This window comes from Triticum urartu, chromosome 5A, assembly GCF_056163025.1.
Source record: "Triticum urartu cultivar PI428250 chromosome 5A, HENAU_Tu73, whole genome shotgun sequence".
Classification (NCBI taxonomy): Eukaryota; Viridiplantae; Streptophyta; class Magnoliopsida; order Poales; family Poaceae; genus Triticum; species Triticum urartu.
Genome location: NC_141877.1, coordinates 114,860,799 through 114,872,595, shown reverse-complemented (window position 1 = coordinate 114,872,595; position 11,797 = coordinate 114,860,799).

Below are 11,797 nucleotides of genomic sequence, written 5' to 3'. Positions count from 1 at the left end.
GCCGTACTCACGGCAGAGCAAGACACAAAGCGTGGCCTAGATCTTCTCGAGTCATCCTAGGGCAACCGTATGTTCTGCGCCTTCCACAATGTGCGTAGCCATAACACCAATGATTGTCAAGAGCTCAGGGCCATTCGAGATGGATGCTTCGGTCGACGCCCCGAGCGCAACGACCGGGGCTACAGCCGTGGAAGTGGATGAGGTGGAGGATGTTGGGACGACCACAGGCCCCGCCAGGAGTGGCGCGACCAGCCTCGCGAGGACCGCTGGCAGGATCAACCTCGTGAGGGCACCTGGAGGGACCAGCCTCGCAAGGACTGTCCTCAGGGCAACCCTGGTCTCCCTCCGCTGCCGCCGCCACCTAGGAGGAACGACGACCACCAATAGGAGGAAGGGGCTGGGGGCTTCCAGGAGCCGCGCACCATCGCCTGCATCTTGGGTAGCACTCAGCCCCAGCTTCCGAGCGCATCTTCAAGTAGTTTTCTCGCGAGGTGAATGCAGCCCTCCCCAAGCTCGAGGCCACGCGCCCGCTCAGGTGGTCCAAGTAAGCAATCACCTTTAGCTCGGCGGACCAGCTCAAATGCGCAGCAACCGCCGTCGTTCTACCAATGCTCTGTTCACCCATCATCAGCAACGTCCAACTCACCAAGACCCTCATCGACGGTGGCGCAGGGCTCAGTGTCCTGTCCGTCGAGACGTTCGACATCCTTCAAGTGTCATACGACCAGCTCCAGCCCACCAAGCCTTTCTCAGGAGTGACTGACGGCTCCACCACCCCGATAGGGCAAGTTCGTCTCCCTGTCACCATCGGTCAGCATGACAACTACCAAACTGAACTCGTCGACTTCGACGTCGCCCACATCTGCCTGCCGTACAATGCCATCCTCGGTTACCCAGTGCTAGCCAAATTCATGACAGTCACCCACCATGGCTACAACGTCCTCAAGATGCCGGGAAGCGGCGGAATCATCACAGTCCCCTGCAAAGAAAGAGACATGGTGTGCTCCCTCGAGCGCGCCTTCCAAGCTGCGTCAATCGAACACCCTGATGACGCGGGTGTGCAGTACCCTCCTGAGGCCAACCCCAAGAAGAAAAAGCAGCTACTCCACACTAGGCCTCAGTGGAGCGGCGCCTCCAGTGGCGCCACCTCAGGATCGGCGCCCGCGCCTGGGGCGCCTCCCTCCCTGGCATAGGGAGGCGCGCCCGGCGCCCTCCTCCGGCAGGGCTCGGGGGCTCTCTTCTAGAGGGCCTCGGACATAGCCAACATCACGAGGGAGGCACTCGGGTACCACGTGGAGGCGTGCTTTGTGACACGTTTCCCTCAGAAGGACACCGGGCGAGGAGCGCCTGGTGTTGGTGTAAAAACCGGCGGATCACGGGTAGGGGGTCCCGAACTGTGCGGCTAAGGTCCATGGTAACAGGAGACAGGGGACACAATGTTTACCCAAGTTCGGGCCCTCTCTATGGAGGTAATACCCTACGTCCTGCTTGATTGATCTGGATGAATATGAGTATTACAAGAGTTGATCTACCACGAGATCGTAATGGCTAGACCCTAGAGGTCTAGCTTGTATGGCTATGGTAATGAATATATCCTCCGGACTAAGTCCTCTGGTTTATATAGACACCAGGAGGATCTAGGGTTACACAAGGTCGGTTACAAAGAAAGGAATCTACATATTTCGTCGCCAAGCTTTCCTTCCACGCCAAGGAGAGTCCCATCTGGACACGAGTGTAGTCCTCGGTCTTCGTGTCCTTCACAGCCCATCAGTCTGTCCCATGGCTAACAAGACGGATGCCCGAGGACCCCTTAGTCCAGGACTCCCTCAGTAGCCCCTGAACCTGGCTTCAATGACAAAGTATCCAACGCGTAGATCTGTCTTTGGCATTGCAAGGCGGGTTCCTCCTTCCGAACTCCAAGATAGTCTTTAGACGTATTGAATGTGTCCGGACGTGTAACACACGCACCACACACAACCGCAGAGGGAATATAATTTTCCATGAGTCCAATCCGCTGAACACTTTTTGTAATATGACATCATGTTTGCCCGCTTAATAATTTCAAACCGCTTTTCATCTGCTGCTCCTTGTTTCGAGATGCGGTTGCCATTGGCACGTCTTGTCAAAGCAGAGATCGTGTCCCCTTGTTGTGGGATTGTAACATCCCAAATTTTCAATTTGGAATGTTATACATAGTCATCCATGCATATCATATTTTATTCGCATTTCATCTCGCGATCCTCGAAATCCTAAGAAACTCAAGGACCCTCGGAGAGAGTTGGGGATTTCCTGGTTTTCAAATTTGATCTCTATCAAATCTTGAAAACGAGGATTTTTGGTTTTAGTTATTTTCTCTCCAAAAATATTTCACACTAAAATATATGAGAGGAGATAATATGACTTCTCCAAGATAATTGAAATATTGGAGGAAAAATATTAAAACCAAATAATTGTTTTATTTGGATTTTATTGCAATTTTGTTTGCATTAGAAAAATTGCACTTTTTCCAAAATTGCATTTTAGGGCCAAGAAAATGTTCATCTCGTTCTAAATATTTTATTTAGACGGTGAAAATTTATTTTGGCATTTTTAGATTTTTATTTATTTTTTTAGGATTTATTTCGGTCGGCGAAATTATTATTTTTTTTAAAAAGAGGTTCCCGCGCCGACTGGGCCTAAGGCCCAGCCGCGCCAGGCCGCCGCCGCCGCCTTCCCCGCGAGCTCCGCCGCCGCGTCTTGCCCCCTCCTCCAAGCCGCTCCGCCCCGCCCTTATATACGCCACCACCCCCGCCCCCAACACCCCACCACACCATCGCTGCCCGCGCCGCAGCCAAGCCGCCGCCGCCCGCGCCGCTGCCTGCTGCCGCCGAGCGCCGCCGCCGCCTAAGCCGCCGCCCCGGCGGACCTCTCGCCGGAGGTAGCCACCGTGCCCCGCCGCCGGTTTTTTTATAAAGACCGACCGGTTTTTTTAGAACCCCAGATCCGTTTTTTAGGATTAGCCAGTTTTTTTTCGGTTCTTCTATTTGGTGGACGTTCGTCCGAACGATTGTTTTAACGAACGGTTCTTTGCCCGTTAGAAACAGCCAACGAAAGCTCGTTCGTTAGTCTGTTCGTCATTTTTCTTTTATCGGATTTATTCCGCGATTTTCTCTGATCGAGATTTCTGATCCGATTTTAGTTTCTGTTTTTCTTTTTGCACGTTAGTCGGAATCAGGCGATTCAAGCACCTGGAGTTTCGTCTCGAAACCCTCTTTCCGTTTAACCAACTCAAACAAGTTTTCTCTACTGTAAAATTTGACCTAGTTTCAGATTAGTAAATGAAGCTTCTTTCTTTCGCCGTTTGAGTTTTGGTTGCTCCATTTGATTTGATTCTTTTTGCAAACCGGAGTTCTTAAGTTGCTTGTTACTTGTTACTTATGCACCGTTGCTTGTTACTTATGTATGCTATTGTTTGTGTGCGATAGAACACCCGGAGTGCGAAGCATGCTACTACGAGTCCCTAGGTTTCGCAGATCGTCAGCAAGGCAAGTAACACTTTGATCATATCCCTTTTATCACCCAGTTTTTATGCATTAGTCTCAATCCTCAAACATTGCATGATTAGGATGTCATTAACATGTGGGTTGGGAAGTAGTCGATGAGGTAGAACCTATTACCCTGTTACATTCAAACCCTTGGGAGTTACTTCTACACGTTGCTTAATTTGCTATGCTATGCTATGCTCGTAGACGTGGTTTGGGTGAGTGAAATCCATGACAGATGTGAGATTGTTAATTAATGGTTCAACTTAAGGTGGCAACTTAAATACACATCTGGGTGGATTGAGGCACCTGGAGTACCCAGTGTTGCCTGTATTTTTGGAAATCCCGGAGTACCCGTGTGATTTTCCTATGGACCGCCACCCAGGCTCAAAGGGATCATAAGATTATTCATGCTAGAAACTTCCGTGTGCAGCCACAAGCTATTATGGGCTCTAGCATAGTTGAGTAAGTTACGTGAAGCTCTTGAAGAGGTGGATCAGCAGGTAGAGGGTTGTAGGTTTGGTATGGTCTGCCCGGAGTAGAGAGTTAATGTTTCTGAAAGACTGTGTCTCGGTCATCCGTTTCTCAAACACCATGTAGTCCGAGAAATCCAACAGAGGCGATCGAGTCTTGTGGGGAAAAGTGCGCAAACCTCTGCAGAGTGTACAAACTAATCATGATTAGCCGTGTCCCCGGTTATGGACAATTCTTGAGTATCTAGTACTTGGATTATGACATGTATCTCATCGCTCTTAATTAATACTGTTGGGTTGTTAATCACTTTAATTGGGATTGAGTTGGAGGAACCTTCTCAATGATGTTTGAACTACCATGATAGTAAAAATAAAATCTATTCCTTTGTTGTAGGAAAAAATTGGCTTTTTGCAAAACTGTAACCATAGAGCTTTCCACCAGCCAAATATGCATGTTGTGGTAACATTATTCTGTTCTTGCTCTACTGTGTTATATTGCCAGCATATTCCATGTGCTGACCCGTTTTCGGGCTGCAACGTATTATGTTGCAGACTTTTCAGATGAGGAGTAAGGTTCGTTAGGTCGTTGCCGTGCAGCTCAGCTATGCCGTTGGAGTTGATGGACTCATTTATCTTCCAAGCCTTCTGCTGTTATCGTATTAGATGGACTTAAGCCATATTATTGTAATAAGTTCTCTATTGAGACATTCGATGTAATAAGTGTGTGATCGTTACTCTGTTATAAATCCTTTGAGTACTGTGTGTGTCAGCATTACCGATCCAGGGATGACACTGAAGCACAGAGACTTGACCATCTGAGGTCGGGTCGCTACAAGATGGTATCAGAGCACACGCTGAGTGTAGGACATGACCACTAAGATAAACCCTAGGTCACACCTCTCTTCTCATTTCTGACTCCTCTCCATTTTCTACTCTTTAGGATGACGGAGATGAAGAACAAGTTTGCACAACCGGATGAAAACACACCTTTTGGACGTCACTTGAAGGAAGTCACTAGGTACCTGCACATTGGAATACCAAGTTTCACCGGGACGTACAACGCCACTTTACCTGAAGAGGAGCGCTGGATGATTCAAGTACAAGTTCCAGGAAGGACGTTCTCGCCATCTTCTAAACCCATAGAGTTTTCTTTCGAAGCACCCACCTGGAGTCTAGGCAAGAGCATGGCAGCCCACATTACCATTGGACGCATTGGAGAAGTTTACAACAGGGAGCTTAAGGACACTATTTACCAAATATGTGGGCACCGAGATGAGCAATGGGAAGTAATCAGCACTAGGAAGGATAGATCCATTGCAGCTTTCATCCAGGAGTTAAACCAGCACATCCGACGTCAGGAAAACCAGATGTGCATGGACATGATGGACTTGAAGAAGGACAAGACTAGGATCATTGAGCTGGAGGAAGAACTCAAGTTTACACGCGATGGATATGAGGAGGAAATCAAGACACTACTAGAGAAGAATGACGACTTCGTCAAGAAGATCGGAGTATTCATGGGAGGACCAGCACCAATAGAAGAAGAAGAACCCAAGGAGATACGTCCCGAGGACTACATCATCATCGACGACACCGATTCCGATCCTAGTGATGATGACTTTTAAGACAAAGCTGGAGCAGACATCATGGAGTCTTCCACCGATCAAAATTTCTAGATGACTACCATATATCACTAGTATTCCCCCATGTATTTAGTAGTAGTTGAACACTTGTGTGATAGTTCTAGATCGTTTGTATGCCCTTGCTTGATTGATTGAGTGAAATGATTGTGTTTGTCTCATGTGCATATGGGTAGTGTTTTCTCATTAGACCTCTTTTCTATTCTAAATCTCTTCCATCTAAACCCCTCAGATGCCACCGAGACGTGACACCGGTTTTGCCTTCCCACCGGAGCTCACGCAGTTAATCCAACAGCAGAATACCTTGATGCAATTGCTAGTTCAGAATCAGGGCAACAACAACAACAACAACAACACGCCGCCCGTGGACAACCTAGCCTGTTTTCTAAGGTTACAGCCGCCGGTGTTTTCCAGTAGCACCGAGCCCATAGTTGCGGATGATTGGCTACGCCGTATTGGAAGGGAGTTGACCACCGCAGGTTACACAGATGCTGAGAGAGTGTGCTTTGCCGCACATCAATTGGATGGACCAGTAGCCTCATGGTGGGAGAATTACACAACCACTTTCCCTATAGCCAATGTCACTTGGGACCAGTTTCAGCAAGCTTTCCGCACAGCCCATGTCTCCACTAGAGCTATGCAAATGAAGAAGCGGGAGTTCCACAACCTACGCCAGGGGAACCATACTGTGGCTCAGTAAGTGGATGAGTTTAGCAAGTTATCTCGCTACGCCCCTGATGATGTGGCCACAGATGCAGCGAAACATGAGAAGTTCATGGAAGGGCTGAATGATGAGATGAGTATGCAGTTGATGGTAGCAACCTTCACCAACTACCAGGAGTTGGTAGATAAGTCTCTTATGATTGAAGGGAAGCAACAACAGATTGAGAGCCACAAGAGGAAGTATGGACAAGGGAAGTATAACTTAGGAGCTCAGCAGAAACCTCGCCTAACCCCGAACTCGGGAGGACTTGTTCATAACCATGGAGGTCACAACCACACTGGAGGAGGATCGCATAACCACAATGGTTCTAAGAACGGGAATGGGAACGGAACCAACAATAATCATAACCACCCCAACCCAGCCACACCCGCCAAAAGGGACTTAAGTCATGTTACTTGTTTCAAGTGCGGGAAGACTGGACACTATGCCACGGAGTGCCCTGAAGGAAAGAATGGAAATGGAAATGGGAGCGCTGGGAAGAAGCCAAATCCATTCAACAAAGGACAAGTGAACCACGTTAACGTGGAGGAGGTTGAAGAGCAGCCGGACGCGGTAATAGGTAAGTTTATGGTTAAGTCATTTACCGCTCTTGTTCTTTTCGATACTGGTGCATCGCATTCATACATATCAAGGGGATTCGTGGATAAGTTTAAACTACCAACCCAAACCCTTAGGACCCCTCTTTTAGTAAGTTCACCCAGAGCAGAGTATATGGCCAGCCGTTGGTGTGACCAGATACCCTTAACCATTGGTACACATGTTTTTCCGTCCGACCTAATTATCTTGGAGTCACAAGGATTGGATGTGATATTGGGTATGGACTGGATGTCAAAGTTTGGAGGAAGCATTGACTGTGCTAGTAAGTCGATTTATCTCACCACTCCGGAAGGAAAATGGATTAAGTATGTATCTAGCCATGTGCCTAGGAGGAGTCAGGTGAATGCCCTTACGGGAGTTGTTCAGGAGGAAGTACCTGTAGTGAAGGATTACCCGGATGTTTTTCCAGAGGAGTTACCAGGAATGCCACCCGATAGAGACATTGAGTTTTTGATAGAGCTGTTGCCAGGTACAGGACCAATATCCAAGAGACCCTATCTGATGCCCGCAAATGATCTGGAAGAAATTAAGAAACAAATCAAGGAGTTATTGGAGAAAGGATACATCCGAAGAAGTTCATCACCTTGGGGAGCCCCATTACTTTTGGTTGAGAAGAAGGATAAATCCCTAAGGATGGTTGTTGATTATCGAGCATTAAATGAAGTGACGATTAAGAACAAGTACCCACTGCCGATGATCAACGATCTGTTTGATCAGTTGCAAGGAGCTAAAGTGTTTTCGAAGATCGATTTGTGATCGGGGTATAATCAGTTGAAGATACGAGAGAAGGACATACCGAAGATAGCGTTCACAACACGATATGGATTATACGAGTACACGGTCATGTCATTTGGACTGACTAACGCCCCTGCCTATTTCATGAGCATGATGAACAAGGTGTTCATGGAGTATTTGGACAAGTTTGTTGTGGTGTTTATTGATGATATTATGGTATACTCGAAGAACGAGGAGGAGCACAATGAGCATTTGCGGTTAGTTCTCGAGAAACTCAGGGAACACCAGTTGTATGCTAAGTTCAGCAAATGCAAGTTTTGGTTGAAGGAAGTCGGGTTTCTTGGACATGTTATATCGGGAGAAGGTATAGCAGTAGACCCCTGCAAAATTTAGTTAGTCACTGAATGGTTGGCAGCCACTTCAGTTAGCGAGATCCGTAGCTTTCTTGGACTCGCAGGATACTACCGGAGATTCATCGAGAATTTTTCCAAGATTGCAAAGCCAATGACTGAACTGTTGAAGAAGGATACTAAGTTTAAATGGACAGAATATTGCGAGGCAAGTTTCCAGGAATTGAAGAAACGCTTGACTACAGCGCCAGTGCTAACACTGCCAGATATACATAAGGAGTTCCAAGTGTACTGCGATGCCTCACGCTTAGGACTTGGATGTGTGCTTATGCAGGACGAGAGAGTTGTTTCGTATGCCTCACGACAACTGAAACCTCATGAGTTAAACTATGCCACGCATGATTTGGAGCTAGCAGCCATAGTACATGCATTGAAGACCTGGAGACATTACCTTATTAGAAACCGTTGTGATGTGTACACGGACCATAAGAGTTTGAAGTACATTTTCACCCAGAAGGAGCTGAACCTTCGACAGACGAGATGGTTGGAACTTATAAAGGATTATGACATAAAGCTACACTATCATCCAGGAAAGGCCAACGTCGTAGCAGACGCTTTGAGCTGGAAGAGTTATGCTAATATCCTTGAAAGCAAGGGACTGCCGAAGGAATTAGCAGAGGACATCATGGAACTTCGATTGGAGATTGTTCCTAGAGGATTTATTGCAACAATGGAGGTCCAATCGACATTGCTGGACAAAATTCGGGAACCTCAGAAGGATGACAAAGAGATTGTCGAGATAAAGGAGAAGATGGGCAAAGGAAAGGCCAAAGGTTTTCGTGAGGATGAGCATGATACCCTATGGTTTGAGGACCGAGTTTATGTGCCCAATAACCAGGAGACCAGGAAGTTAATACTTCACGAGGCCCATGACTCACCCTACTCGATACACCCCGGAAACACCAAAATGTATCTGGATTTGAAGGAACGTTTCTGGTGGACCGGTATGAAGAAGGATATTGCCGAGTATGTCGCCGTATGTGATGTATGTTAGCGTGTGAAGGCAAAACATTAGAAGCCAGCAGGACTGTTACAGCCTATGCCGATACCCGAATGGAAGTGGGATAAACTAGGCGTGGACTTTATCACCGGATTGCCCAGGACCAAAGTAGGATATGATTCCATATGGGTAGTAGTTGATCGCTTGACAAAAGTAGCTCACTTCATCCCAGTGAAAACGACCTAAAGTGCAAAGTTGGCCAAGATATATATGTCCAGGATAGTATGTCTGCATGGAGTTCCGAGGACCATCGTATCAAATCGAGGAACATAGTTTACCTCAAAGTTTTGGCACCAGTTGCACCAGACTTTCGGAACGAGATTGGAGTTTAGTACAGCATTGCACCCGCAGACGGATGGACAAACAGAGAGAGTCAACCAAATTTTGGAGGACATGTTGAGAGCTCGTGCGCTAGATTATGGATCTAGTTGGGATGACAATTTGCCATACGCAGAGTTTTCATACAACAATAGCTATCAGGCCAGTTTGAAGATGGCCCCATTTGAAGCCCTGTATGGACAAAGGTGCAGAACACCGTTGATGTGGGACGAGGTAGGAGACCGACAGTTGTTTGGACCAGACTTGATCAAGGAGTCTGAGGAGAAGGTTAAATTGATTCGTGATAGACTGAAGATTGCTCAGTCCAGGCGGAAGAGTTATGCAGACCCAAAACGCAAGGAGGTAACCTATGAAATTGGAGATCGAGCATATCTGCGAGTATCACCCTTGCGAGGAGTGAAACGTTTGGGAGTTAAGGGAAAGTTAGCCCTGAGATTTGTAGGACCGTATCATATTTAGGAACGGATGGGAGAAGTTGCCTACAAGTTGGAGTTACCCGAGGGATTGTCAGGAGTTCATGACGTGTTTCACGTTTCACAGCTGAAGAAGTGTCATGCTGAGATGGCAGATGTACCGCTAAGAGATACAGTACCCCTGGAGGCAATTCAGTTGGAAAGTGATTTGACTTATGACGAGAAACCAGTTAAGATTCTTGAGTTTGCCAGCAGAGTCACCCGCATTAAGGTTATCAAGTTTTGTAAAGTTCAGTGGAGCCACCATACCGAGGATGAAGCCACCTGGGAACGGGAGGATGATCTTCACAAAGACCACCCACACCTATTTTCTAGCCAACCCGAATCTCGAGGGCGAGATTCATCTTAAAGGGGGTAGGTTTGTAACATCCCAAATTTTCAATTTGGAACGTTATACATAGGCATCCATGCATATCATATTTTATTCGCATTTCATCTTGCGATCCTCGAAATCCTAAGCAACTCAAGGACCCTCAGAGAGAGTTGGGGATTTCCCGGTTTTCAAATTTGATCTCTATCAAATCTTGAAAACGAGGATTTTTGGTTTTAATTATTTTCTCTCCAAAAATATTTCACACTAAAATATATGAGAGGAGATAATATGACTTCTCAAGATAATTGAAATATTGGAGGAAAAATATTAAAACCAAATAATTGTTTTATTTGGATTTTATTGCAATTTTGTTTGCATTAGAAAAATTGCACCTTTTCCAAAATTGCATTTTAGGGCCAAGAAAATGTTCATCACGTTCTAAATATTTTATTTAGACGGTGAAAATTTATTTTGGCATTTTTAGATTTTTATTTATTTCTTTTAGGATTTATTTCGGTTGGCGATTTTTTTTAAAAGAGGTTCCCGCGCCGACTGGGCCTAAGGCCCAGCTGCGCCAGGCCACCGCCGCCGCCGACTCGGACTAGGAGTCCAAGACGGACTCCTCTCCGCTGCCGCGTCTTGCCCCCTCCTCCAAGCCGCCCCGCCCCGCCCTTATATACGCCGCCACCCCCGCCCCCAACACCCCACCACACCACCGCCGCCCGCGCCGCAGCCAAGCCGCCGCCGTCGCGCCGCCACCACGCCGCCGCCTGCCGCCGCCGCCTGCTGCCGCCGCCGCCCCCTAAGCCGCCGCCCCGCCGGACCTCTCGCCGGAGGTAGCCGCCGTGCCCCGCTGCCGCGCCCCGCCACAGGTTTTTTTATAAAGACCGACTGGTTTTTTTAGAACCCTAGATCCATTTTTTAGGATTCACAGGTTTTTTTTGGTTCTTCTATTTGGCGGACGTTCGTCCGAACAATCATTTTAACGAACGGTTCTTCGCCCGTTAGAAACAGCCAATGAACGCTCGTTCGTTAGTCTGTTCGTCAGTTTTCTTTTATCAGATTTATTCCACAATTTTCTCTGATAGCGATTTCTGATCCGATCGTAGTTTCTGTTTTTCTTTTCGCTCGTTAGTCGGAATCAGGCGATTCAAGTGCCTAGAGTTTCGTCTCGAAACCCTCTTTCCGTTTAACCAACTCAAACAAGTTCTCTCTACTGTAAAATTTGACCTAGTTTCAGATTAGTAAAATGAAGCTTCTTTCTTTCGCCGTTTGAGTTTCGTTGCTCCATTTGATTTGATTCTTTTTGCGAACCGGAGTTCTTAAGTTGAAACTTCTGGTCAACCTCTTTTGTTTGAGTTTTTCTTGTGCACCGTTGCTTGTTACTTATGTATGCTATTGTTTGCTTGCGATAGAACACCCGGAGTGCAAAGCGTGCTACTACGAGTCCCTAGTTTTCGCAGATCGTCAGCAAGGCAAGTAACACTTTGATCATATCCCTTTTATCACCAAGTTTTTATGCATTAGTCTCAATCCTCAAACATTGCATGATTAGGATGTCATTAACATGTG